Here is a 13,624-nt window from a genome sequence, read left to right as displayed (position 1 = left end):
TATTCAAAAGATGTTCATCAAATCACAGTCATATTATTGCCTTCACTGTGAGGTAGTCAATATTTTAAACTTCTTACAGTCAGATAAATAAATGAAAAAGATCTTTCATTTCATTATATATATTTTATATATTTTCATGAATGTGATCATTGACTATTTTTGTTATTCTACTGTGAACGTTCTAGTCACTGTTTTCAGGATTTTTCTATCAGGACATTGGCCTTTTAATTGATTTGAAATAACATATGTTGGAGATATTCAACTGTAACATGTGAATAAATAGCTTTTCTTGATGTATAATCTTATTTACAATGTTTTAATAAAATCAATACTATGCTGATTATTTGTATTTTTATTTTATTCAAAGTTGTCAAATATATAAAAATTTATCAAGTGTTTTAACAAAAAGAAAGAAAATTATTTAATTTAGAAATGTGGAATTATCTACTAATCATTTTTGTGCTTAATTTTTAGTTTAATTTCACTGCAAAAAAGAGAAATTCTCCATCTGATTTCAATATTTTGAAATTTGCTGTGATCAGTTTTAATAATAAATTATTTTTGACAACTGTATACATTTAAAAATAATGTGTATTCTGATACCACTGCATACCAGGACTGCATTGAATACCAGGACCTGGGTTTCATCCCTGTTTTGGGAAGATCCCCTGTGCTGGGGTCCAGCCCTGGTGGATCCAGGGAATTCGAAGTGGGGATGGAGTCGGCGAGGAGAGACTTATTTAATTAGAGATACAAATAATAGTGTAGTAGGAAAATTATTGGAGAAAAGAGGCTGAATAACTTGGTTTACACAGGAGAACAATAAAGCTCCAAGACAAGGAGCTTGCACCATCTACGTTAGGCCACTGGCGCCCACTTGAATAGCAGAGGGTGCCCTGCCTTGGGCTCCCTTTCGCGTGGGTCTTAGTAGCCAGGGCAAATAAGTAGACACTGAGAGCCTCTGTGCTCCAGATGGGAATTCAGCCTGAAAAGGGGAGAAAAGAATGACATGGGGGAGCCAAGCATTGGTGCCAGACCCATAACTTTATTTTCAAAAGCAGCTTATATACCCCAAGTTGTACATAAAGAAATAATGAAATATGCAGAGTTATGCAGGGGCAACAGTCCTGACCCTTATTGAGACCAGGTTTTCTTTTTTGCATACCCTCCTGTATACAAAAGGTCTCAGGTGGTTTTATGTCATCTTCTGGCCAGGGGGCCTGTTGACATTTTTATGGCTCTTTTCCTAGATAAATGTCTATAAACCAGAAAACTCATTTTCCCTTGAAGTGTTTTTTCTTTAATCTGCATCACCTCAAAGTACTAAATAAAGTTACATTCCTGTAGAACAAAAGTGCAGTGGGTTATAATAAAGAAAGTACTTAACTCAAAGATCTAATGTTGCTAATACCAGGGCTACTACCTGTTTTTTCTACATATCAACTATATCAACAAATAAAAGATATGAAAACTTGGCAGCAAGTATTGGCTCAACAAATGAAACCCTTAATCAGTCCTATTCTAATGATTTTGACTCCTCAGAAGCCCCTACATTCCTAGGATGCTTTAAGCTTCCTGTTCCCTCGAGGTCGGGAGGTCGCAAATAATCACATGTGCAGCTGTAAGAGTCTGGACAAACCTGTCAGGCAGGCTAGAAAGCCATCTAAGGGGTTTTTGGATTGAAACACTCTTATTATGCCCAGGAGACTTATTATCTAAAGCTCTAAATTAACTTTTTCCAGAAAAAGGTGGTGGGGGGGGACAGCCCCCTATTAATGTTAGAAGAGTAGGTGGAAAGCATAAAACAGTAAAGCAGGCAGACTCTGATTTTGGGGGTAGATGCTCGAGAAAATCCAGAGGGACCCCTGAGGCCTGATCCCGCCTTTGCGTTTTGTCAGGCCTCTTTCTTCATGACCTTTGCCATGGGAGGGATTCCGCATGCTGGCTCCCGGCACCCCTGGAGAAAGGAAGGGCTACCCATGCCAGTATTCTGTATCATCCATGGGTTTGGACTGTATTGTCCATGGGGTTGCAAAGAGTCGGACACAACTAAGTGACTTTCACTTTCACCAGGACTGCAACATTAAGGTTTAGGGGACAGTTTGTAAAAAATTAATGAAAAATCGAGAATAATCAGGAGAATCAAAGAAATATGGCCGTAATTAAGAATGCTGGTGGGACTATCTGTGTCACATGCTACTGACTGGAGAATAGAGTGATTATATTTGGATTTGTCTTTATAAGGTCATTGGGAAATTTGACAGCAGAAGTTTTAAGAAGATGGTGATAAAATCATTACCTGGGTATCTCTAATGCAGAATGGAAAATAAACATTAGAGAAGAGATGGCTATGAGACAGAAGATTCATGTTTCTATTATTTCACTGGCTTGCTCAAGTCTGAACTCTGAAGAAACTTAGAAAAATTTTCCTTTAGAAATATAGTTTATAGAAAGTCTTAGTTCTAGATCAAACTGAAGTTCAGTTCAGTTTAGTTCAGTTCAGTCACTCACTCGTGTCCGACTCTTTGCAACCCCATGAATCGCAGCACGCCAGGCCTCCCTGTCCATCACCAACTCCCGGAGTTCACTCAGACTCACATCCATCAAGTCCGTGATGCCATCCAGCCATCTCATCCTCTGTCGTCCCCTTCTCCTCCTGTCCCCAATCCCTCCCAGCATCAGGGTCTTTTCCAATGAGTCAACTCTTCACATGAGGTAGCCAAAATACTGGAGTTTCAGCTTTTGCATCATTCCTTCCAAAGAAATCCCAGGGCTGATCTCCTTCAGAATGGACTGGTTGCATCTCCTTGCAGTCCAAGGGACTCTCAAGAGTCTTCTCCAACACCGTAGTTCAAACACATCAATTCTTCGGCACTCAGCCTTCTTCACAGTCCAACTCTCACATCCATACATGACTACTGGAAAAACCATAGCCTTGACTAGACGGACCTTAGTCAGCAAAGTAATGTCTCTGCTTTTTAATATGTTATCTAGGTTGGTCATAACTTTTCTTCCAAGGAGTAAGTGTCTTTTAATTTCATGGCTGCAATCACCATCTGCAGTGATTTTGGAGCCCAAAAATATAAAATGTAAATTTACCATGATTGTCTTTTAATTTCCTTGTGATTACTATCAACTACCACAGTAATCTAAAAGAAACTTAGATAAAATAACTTCATCCACTTTTCCTTTATTACTTAATTACTTATTTTGATTCCACATCTTTGATTCTGAAAAATTATATTCTTAATTTACTTCCACAGATAAAATGTAAGTTAGGAAATGACCCATAAAGGGAAAACAATGATAGCAACAATACGAGAATAAGCAAACAAACAACAACAAAGAAAAATTGATCGTTTATGGAGCCCTTAACCATGAGAACATTCTATCAACATTGTGATTAAAGAACAATATTTCAGCCATGTAAGCTTTTACCTCTATATCTTTTATGTGGGATGTCTTAACTTTTAAAATATGAAACTGTAAACAAATATATTTTACAGTATATGATTCTTCAAAAAGTGAGGTGATTGTCCTTTAGGTTGCATGGAATGCTGCAGGGAAAATCAAAATAATAATGCAGTAAAGATTTTCCCATTGAAGTGAGACTACAAGTGGGAATTTATATTAGGAAACTTCAAAGAATATATGCAAAGTACAATCATTTAAAAACACTATTCTTTCACAAATGTTTTGTATTTTTACCTTGTGCTTGTGTATTGTTTTTATTTAAAATTCAAAATGTTTTAAGTAGTTAGCATTTGTGGTCTGAAGTAGTTATTACAGCCAGCTTTATGTATAAGAAAGGCCAGTTGTGTGGATCATACTGTATTTGAAGTATTGTAAAAAATTGTTCCACACACAAAAATCTCCCCAACTCTGTCATTATACACCATTATAAAAATTCTTTTCAAAGTCTGTTTCATTGAAGTGTGGGGGAGAGGTTGGTTTGCTTGTCTGTTAACCTGTGTCATTTTAAATTTTCTTTGCATGGACACTGCAATATGCCGTTAATCTGTTAGCACCGAAAAGTCATGCTCTTTTAGCTTTTGTTATCTGTAAAACAAGGATAGTAATTACATCTTTCTCTATAAGACTGTTTTAAAAATTAGTTTACTTTCTAGAGAGATGCCTGGCATAAAATGTGTTCAATACATGTTAGTATTGACTTTTCAAATATACTATTTATTAAAACCTTGATATTTCAGGAGTATTTAAGTAAGCCCAGACAATAATCTTATTAGTAGGTAACATTACTATTCATATTTTACATAATTATATGTAATTTACATATAATTCACAGATCTAGAGAGATAAACTAAGATTTATAAGCTCAATTGCCTACAGAGTTGTTAAATGGTGTAATCATTCTGCTAATCGTCTTTTAGTTAGTCTTCAATGTCCATGCATACTTTATCTCAAACTATCCATAATTTTCTTATGCAAGTACAAATATTTTATAGAAGAACTCAGGAAGTTCAGAGAAAAAAATACTTTGAAGTAACTAAAAGGACTTGTAATATGGGGATTGAGAAAATTTCACTGAATTTGTTAAATGAAAAGTATTTATAATCACTAATGCAAATTTTTAGTAGAATACTTGAACAGAAGTCAAATGTTTAGGAGTATCCAAAAAAAATATTATGTGTTCAGTGAGCAGAAATAATGGGTATGCAATACACTTTGCTAATTCCCATTCTTCAGAGCATTTACTCTGGATTAGGAATAAGGTTGTTTGTCAAACACACACACACAGACACACCCACACACCCACACACCAATTAGGCTGTATTTAAATTTATAGAGGATATAGGCATACAAGTAAAAAAAGTAAAGTAAAGTAAAGTGAAGTTGCTTAGTTGTGTCCAGCTCTTTGCAACCCCATGGACTGTAGCCCACCAGGCTCTTCCATCCATGGAATTTTCTAGGCAAGAGTACTGGAGTGGGTTGCCATTTCCTTCTCCAGAGGCATACAAACATGGGAAAATATAAAACATCGACTATTTTATTTTTAAAGTTTTCTAATAGCTCTTTATTCAAAAGAAATTACTTTGTCTTTATTTTCACATGCAAAAAATAAAAAATAAAACACAGCAAGTCTAGATATGAATATTGGCTTTGCTATATCTCAACTTAGAAAGCAGATATACAAACACTTTTATTTTGAGATCAAGGATTTAAAACACTAAAACTACTGAGAAATCCTAAGGGAAATGAAGCCTGAACACTCATTGGAAGGACTGATGGTGAACCTGAAGATCCAATACTTTGGCCACCTGATGCAAAGAGCCAACTTGTTGGAAAAGACCCTGATGCTGGGAAGGATTGAGGGCAGGTGGGGAAGGGGGAAACAGGGTGCGCTGGTTGAATGATGACTCAATAAACAGGAGTTTGATCAAACTCCAGGAGATAGTAGGATAGGGAAACCTGGTGTGCTATAGTCCATAGGGTCACAAAGAGTCAGACAAGACTGAGGGACTGAATAGCAACTAAGAAATAATTTTAAACTTCCAAGTTTTAAATTTTGCTATTAAATATGTTTTATTTTATTTTATTATTTATTATTATTATTATTTACTTTACAATATTGTATTGGTTTTGCCATACATCAACATAAATTAGAAAGTCCAGATTAAATTCTAATTAATATCCTTTATCCCTTTAAAAGATACTTTAGTTGTTTCTAAGTTTGCTTCTAAGTTAGGTTTAATAAAATTTGATTTTATTTTGACTTTTTTATTGATTTTAAGAGTCTGACTTGATAAGAGCTTAAGGAAAAATAGTTATTGTGCAGCATATATTACCCTGAGTGCAAAGTACATTTGCATACATTAATGTTCAACTGTGTAATTAAATATGCTAACATAGTAATTACCTGTTCTAATTATGACACGTAATTAGTATAAGTGCATATAATTATGTAGTTACATGAAACATCCATGTGATAAAAAAAACTTACAGTATTATTGAAGATGAAAGTGGAGAATTAAATAATAAAGTGAATTAAATTTAGGGAAAGTGCCCATGGCTCTCACAATATGCTCTGTATTTCTCTTCCTTATTGATTATTGTTTGTATAGCTGAGTTAACTCTTACTATTGTTTTAATAGTTACAAATGAAAGAAAGGAGAAAATAAGTTCAAAATTTTGGGTTAAGTAATTGAGGATTTAAGACTGAATTTTGCATTAAGGATCTCATGATCTGAGCAACAATCATGTTCAGGTCTTGTTTTTGCTGACTGTATAGAGCTTCTCCATCTTCAGCTGCAAAGAAGAGAATCAATATGATTTTGATATTGACCATCTGGTGATGTCCATGTATAGGGTCTCTGTGTTGTTGGAAGAGGTTGCTTGCTATGACTTGTGTGTTCTCTTGCCAAAACTCTATTAACCTTTGCCCTGCTTCATTTTGTATTTCAAGGCCAAACTTGCCTGTTATTCCAGGTATTTCTTGTCTTCCTACTTTTGCATTCCAATCTTCTGTGATAAAAAGGACATTGTTTTGGGGGTTAGTTCTCTAATGTAAAGAGCCAACTCATTGGAAAAGACCCCAATGCTGGGAAAGATTGAGAGCAGGAGAAGGGAGCGACAGAGATGAAATGGTTGGATGGCATCACTGACTCAATGGACAGGAGTTTGAGCAAATTCAGGGAGATAGCAAAGGAGAGGGAACCCTGGTGGGCTGCAGTCCATGGGGTCACAAGGAGTTGAACACGACTTAGTGACTGAACAGTAACTAGAAGGTCCTGTAAGTCTTCATAGAACCGGTCAACTTCAGCTTCTTTGGCATTAGTGGTTGGGATACAGACTGATGTTGAATAGTTTATCTTGGAAATGAACTGAGATCATTTGGTCATTTTTGATATTGCACCCAAGTACTCCATTTTGGACTCTTGTTGACTATGAGGGCTACTCCACTTCTTCTAAGGAATCCTTGCCCACAGTAGTAGATATAATGTTCATCGGAATTAAATTCTCCCATTCCCATCCAGTTTTGTTCACTGATACTTAAGATGTCAATGCTCACTTTTGTCATCTCCTGCTTGACCACCTCCAAAATGTACCTTGACTCATGGACCTAATAGTCCATGTTCCTATGTGATATTGCTGTATACCAGATCAAACTTTACTTTCACCACCAGACACATCCACTTCTGAGCATTGTTTCCCACCTTGGCTCAGTCTCTTCATTCTTTCTGACACTATTAGTAATTGACCTCCACTCTTCACCAGTAGCATATTGAGCACCTTTCAACCTGGTGGCGGGAGGTGCCGGGGCTCATCTTCCACTGTCATCTTTTGCCTTTTCATACTGTTCATGGGGTTTTCATGATAAAAATACTGTAGTGATTTGCAATTCATTCCTCTGTTGGACCACGTTTTGTCAGAACTCTTCACTATGACTTGTCTGTCTTGGGTGGCCCTAGAATGCATGGCTCATGCGTTCATTGAGTTACACAAGCCCCTTCACCATGATAAGGCTGTGATCCACGAAAGTAGGGAAAACCACTAGGCCATTCAGCTGTGACCTAAATCCATTATAATTACTCACAGGATGAGATGAATAGAGGATTTCCCAGGTGATGTTAGTGGTAAAGAACTTGTCTGCCAGTGTAGGAGACATAAGTGACATGGGTTCCTGACAAATAGATTCAAGGGATTAGATATTTTACACATATTGCTTGAAGAACTATGCATGGAGGCTAGTAACATTGTACAGGAAGCAGTGGCCAAAATAATCCAAAATAAAAAGAAATCCAAAAAGGCAAACTGGTTGCCTGAGGAGGCTTTACAAATAGCTGAGGAAAGAAGAGAAGCTAAAAGCTAGGGAGAAAGGGAAAGATATACTCAACTAAATGCAGAGTTACAGAGAATAGCAAGGAAAGATAAGAAGGCTTTCTTAAATAAACAATGCAAAGAAATAGAGGAAAACAATAGAATGGGAAACATTAGAGACTTCTTCAAGAAAATTGGAAATATCAAAGGAACATTTCACTCAAGGATGAGCACAATAAAGAACAGAAATGGTAAGGATCTAACAGAATCAGAAGAGTTTAAGAAGAAATGGAAGGAATACATGGAAAAACTGTACCAAAAGGTCTTCATGACTTGGATAATTTCAGTAGGGTTGTCACTCACCTAGAGCTAGATATCCAGGAGTGTGAAGTCAAGTGGGCTTTAGGAAGTGTTACTATAAACAAAGAAAGTGGGAGTTATTGAACTCCAGCTGAGCTATTTAAAATACTACAAGATGATGCTGTTAAAGAGCTACACTCAAATGTCTGGAAATTTGGGAAACTCAGTAGTGGCCAGAGGACTGGAAAACGTTAGTTTTTATTATAATCCCAAAGAAGAGTAATAGCAAAGAATATTCAAAATACCATACAACTGCACTCATTTCACATGCTAGCAAGGTAATGCTCAAAATCCTTTAAGCTAGGCTTCATTAGTATGTGAACCATGAAATTTGAAATGTACAAGCTGGGTTTCAAAGAGACAGAGGAACCAGAGATCAAATTTCCAGCATCCATTGGATCATAGAGAAAGCAAGGGAATTCCAGAAAAGCATATACTTCTGTTTCATTGACTACACTCAAGTCTTTGACTGTGTGAATCACAACAAACTGTGAAAAATTATTAAAGAGGAAGGAATGTCAGACTACCTTACTTGTCTCCTGAGAAACCTGTATGTGCATCAAGAAACAACAGTTAGAACTAGACATGGAACAACTGGCAAGTTCAAAATTGGGAACGGAGAATGACAAAGTTGCATACTGTCACAATGCTTATTTAACTTATATGCAGATTGCATCATGCCAGATGCTGGGCTGGATGAATCACAAGCTAAATAAAGATTGTTGGAAGAAATATCAACAACTTCAGATATGCAGATTTTACCACTCTAATGATAGTAAAATAAAGAGAAACTAAAGAGCCTATTGATGAGGGTGAAAGAGGAGAGTGAAAAAACTGGCTTAAAACTCAACATTCAAAAAACTAAGATATCGGCATCCAGTCCCATCCCTTCATGACAGATAGAAGGAGGAAAAAATGGAAGCAATGACAGATTTTCTTTTCTTGTACTTCAAAATCACTGCAGACAGTGACCCAAGCCACAAAATTAAAAGATGTTTGCTCCTTGAAAGAATAGTTATGACAAACCTACAGAGCATATTAAAAAGTAGAGACATCACTTTGCCAACACTGGTCCATGCAACCAAAGCTGTGTTTTATTCCAGTAGTCATGTATGGATGTGAGAGTTGGACCATAAAGAAGGCTGAGCACCAAGGTTTTGATGGTTTCAAATTGTGGTGCTGCAGAAAACTCTTGAGAGTCTCTTGTACTGCAAGGAGATAAAACAGTAAACCCTAAAGGAAATCAACCCTGAATATTCATTGGAAGGACTGATGCTGAAGCTGAAGTTCCAATACTGGCCATCTGAAGTGAAGAGATAATTCTTTGGAAAAGAATGAAATGATGGGGAAAATTGAAGACAGAAAAGGGGGCAGTAGAGGATGAGATGGTAATACAGCATCACCAACCCAGCAGACATGCATTTAAACAAATTCTTGGAGATAGTGAAGGACAGGGAAGCCTCAGGAGATGCAGTCTATGGAATCTCAGAGAGCCAGACCCAATTTAAAGACTAAAAAACAATAACAACTTAGAATTTATGTGATTATCCAAAACATTCAGAATAATTAGTTTCCTAATAGAAGGATATAAAGTTTCCTAGTGTCAACAGTTACCAACAAGAGTCATGATGTAACTGATTTCAGAAACATTAAGATGGACCATTCTAAGATTAAAAGAATTATCTTTAATAGAATGTAGATATCAGTGAAAGACTTTATTTTCTTGGGCTCCAAAATCACTGCAAACAATGACTGCAGCCATGAAATTATGAGACACTTGTTCTTTACCAAAAAATAAAAAATATATAGGACTAACTTAGACAGTCTATTAAAAGGCAGAGACAACACTTTGCCTACAAAGGTTCATATAATCAAAGTGATGGGTTTTCCAGTAGGCATATATGGATGTGTGATTGAATCATAAAGAACACTGAGTCCCAAAGAATTGATGCTTTTGAACTGTGTGTCAGAGACGATTCTTGAAAGTCCTTTGGGCAACAAGGAGATCAAACCAGTCAATCTTAAGTAAATCAGTCCCGAATATTCATTGGAAGGACTGATGCTGAAACTGAAGCTCCAATACTTTGGCCACCTGATTCGAAGAGCCAACTGATTAGAAAAGACTCTGATGCTGGGAAAGAGAAGACAGGAGGAGAGGGGGATGACAGAGGACAAGATGGTTAGATGGCATCACCAACTCAATGGACATGAGTTTGAGCAAGCTTCGGGATATGGTGAAGGAAAGGGAAGCCTGGCGTAATGCAGTTCATGGGGCCGCAAAGAGTTGGATATGACTGACCACCTGAACAACAAAAGATATCTAGAGTAAATCAATTCATTTATTTTATTTAATAACCATAGTGAGAAACTTGTAAAAAGTACTTGCAACTTTCTTTGAGGTAAAATCATGGAAGCTATTGCCTAAAGCACATGCATGCATGCTAAACCACTTCAGTCGTGTCTGACTGTTTGCGATCCCATGGACCATAGCCTGGCAGGTTCCTCTGTCCATGGGGTTCTCCAGGTAATAATACTGGAATGCCCTCCTCTAGGGTATCTTCCTCACTCAAGGGTCAAAACCACATCTCTTTTCTCCTGCATTGACTGGTAGGTTTTTTACCACTAGCTCCATCTGGAAATCCCACTTATAGTGCCAATCAAACAATAATAATAATGAATATATATATATAATAATAAGTTAATATAAACATACAACCTGAACAATCACAATGTTGAAAATGACTATCCTTATTGAAATAATTACATTTCAATAATTAGAAATATATAAACATACACATTTACATAAATTCATGTTGTATAATTAAGTAATTTATTTAATTAACTCATAAATACGTGAAACCATGTAGAAATAACTCGACCATATTGATGTGCTCATCCCTCTGTTAGAGTGGACTTAAAATTGTCTTTCAGGGAGAAAGTACAGACTGATGTAAGATGCCCTCATATTAAGTTATCCTAAATGGCCTATTCCATATTTTTATAAGCATATCAACCATAGCTCCTGGAAGTTATACAGTGTAACTCTGTCCTTAATTGACACACAAGATGTTGCTACATCAAGTGCTTGTCAGAAAAAGTATAACCCTTTGATAAATTACCCCCAAGCTTATCTGAATATTTATTGAGAATTGCCCAAAGGAGACCCATCCATTCTGTTCTCTAGGTAGCCTGCATTCCACATTTAATCAAATCCTAAAAAGGCAGCATATTTAAACCACATTGAGTTAACCTGTCATAGAATTGCTTTTATGGAACTGTACTTTTTTTATGCCTGTGACATTGACCTTCATTTTGAGCTGTAAAGACTCAACCTGGAAATGTCAGAGAAAAATAAAAGGAGAAATTTCCTATGTCAGCTTGCACAGGATGTCAACACACAAACAGTTCTGGAGTGTATTGGGTTCAAGGGTCTGAAGAGAATATAAGCAACAATTATCAGCATTAAAGTATCTTCTAGGTTTGGCAAAAGCAAACTGTGAATATAATGTCCTCTGAACATTGCATAAAGGGTCTGAGCAGAATGTAAATATTAAAAAAAAATAGGATCATTGTTTCATAAGAACTTGTTACATAGGCAGGAGGCCATAACACGTAATAAATACACACATGTTAAGTATCAATCCACAATTATAGGACCTCCAATCTTTCTAATGTCTTTCTTCATAGTAGGTTTCTTGTTGAGTTCCTTAGAAATGTGGAACTTTTCACATTTTAAGCTTAACACCATACTGAATTGTTCCTGTGTTTCTCGTTCCATCTCATATTGGTGATCTTTTATTTAATATGAGATTTATAAGTGATCTGCAAAAAGTTGCCAAGAATATGAATGTAGTCTTAATTAACAATTCAGTGTTACATGCAAACATAAAGTTAGTTACTCTCATTTTTTAAAATATTCAGTGTGCTCTAAAATGTTATATTTTGCTCTACATTTTGTCTTCCAGTATTTAAAAGTGCAGATCTCACCCTTGAAATATATTAACCATGTCCTCCTCAAACAAAATATGTTGCATAGGGTGTAGGATTCAGAAAGAGGCTTTGGATATGCAAAAGCAGCAATAGTATCCTATGGCTATTAGAACTTGGCAAATTTGCAGAGTTAATGTTGTCAGCATTCTTCTGACATACTGTTGGTTCACAGCACTTGTTTATCCAAAGCAGTTCATCATATGTCAGTTTTGTGAAATAGTAATCAATAGTAATCATGCTAGAGTTTATGATCATGGAAAGTACTTTTGCTAATTTTGTAGTTATTAAATTAAGAACAGGTAATCAGCTAGTGTAATTCATATTATATCACAAATCTTTTAACCACTTATTCCATCTTCAAACATGACCCAAACAGTGAAAAACATTGAACTTAGAACAGTGAATATTACCAATGCATCTGTTTGTTCTAATCAAAGAATCTTGCCTTTATCTTATTCAAACTTCCTAATCATGTTATTCAGAAATCATAAGTATCTAATAATCTTTAAAAAAATCAACAAATAATGTATCCAACAGCAATCCAAGCAGCTATAAGCACTTTGTATATTAACTCATCTGAAAATGACAAGAAGAAACAGAGGAAATGAGAGATGAATTGATTCAAAGCCACACATTAACAAGTGGAATTATAACCTGGCATAAGATATGAAATCTACACTGTCAGAAGGTAGGTTTCCTGTGCTTAATCATCATTCCACTTGGTCATTGAACACTATTTCCAGAACTATACTTTATACATAGAAGTTTTTTCAAGTAAGACAAATCTTCTTTATTTCTGGATTATACTAATTTCTATTTTACATATTTTAGTTCAAGCCCACCTGCAGAGGTACTGTGACTTTCTTTTCTGTGCATAAGGAGTTAGTTTTTGCCTTTTGTAATTGATCATTAGAAGCAGACAAGGAGAAAGGGATGGCAGAGGATGAGAGGGTTGGATGGCATTACCAACTCAATGGACATGAGTTTGAGCAAGTTCTGGGAGTTGGTGACAGACAGGGAACCTGGTGTGCCTACAGTCCATGGGTCACAAAGAGTCAGACACGACTGAGCGACTGAACTGAACTGACTGAATTAATCACTCAGTAATAAGAGATAAACACACATGTTTAGTGTCCTCTGTCAGTAGTTTATCTTTAACCCATAAATCATAATTTGTCTAGGCTTCTGTGATAAGGATTCAATGAAATCATGGCAATTTTTTTTTTTAATTTTATAAAATAGCCACAGCCACACACTACTTTTCGAGAAACTGAATTTCAGTTTTGCACAGAAGAGAAAATCTATTACTTGTTAATGAACATTCATTACTTATTTTGAATAGTGTTTTGGTGTCTGGTACTTTTTAAATTTTTCTTTAGAAAGCAAGTTTATGTAAAGTAAATGAAGTGAAGTGGCTCAATCGTGTCTGACTCTTCACGACCCCATGGACTGTAGCCAACCAGGCTCCTCTGTCTATGGGATTTTCCAGGCAAGA

This window comes from Oryx dammah, unplaced genomic scaffold (genome assembly GCF_014754425.2).
Source record: "Oryx dammah isolate SB20612 unplaced genomic scaffold, SCBI_Odam_1.1 HiC_scaffold_2, whole genome shotgun sequence".
NCBI classification, from domain to species: domain Eukaryota; kingdom Metazoa; phylum Chordata; class Mammalia; order Artiodactyla; family Bovidae; genus Oryx; species Oryx dammah.
This window is presented reverse-complemented; position numbering follows the sequence as displayed.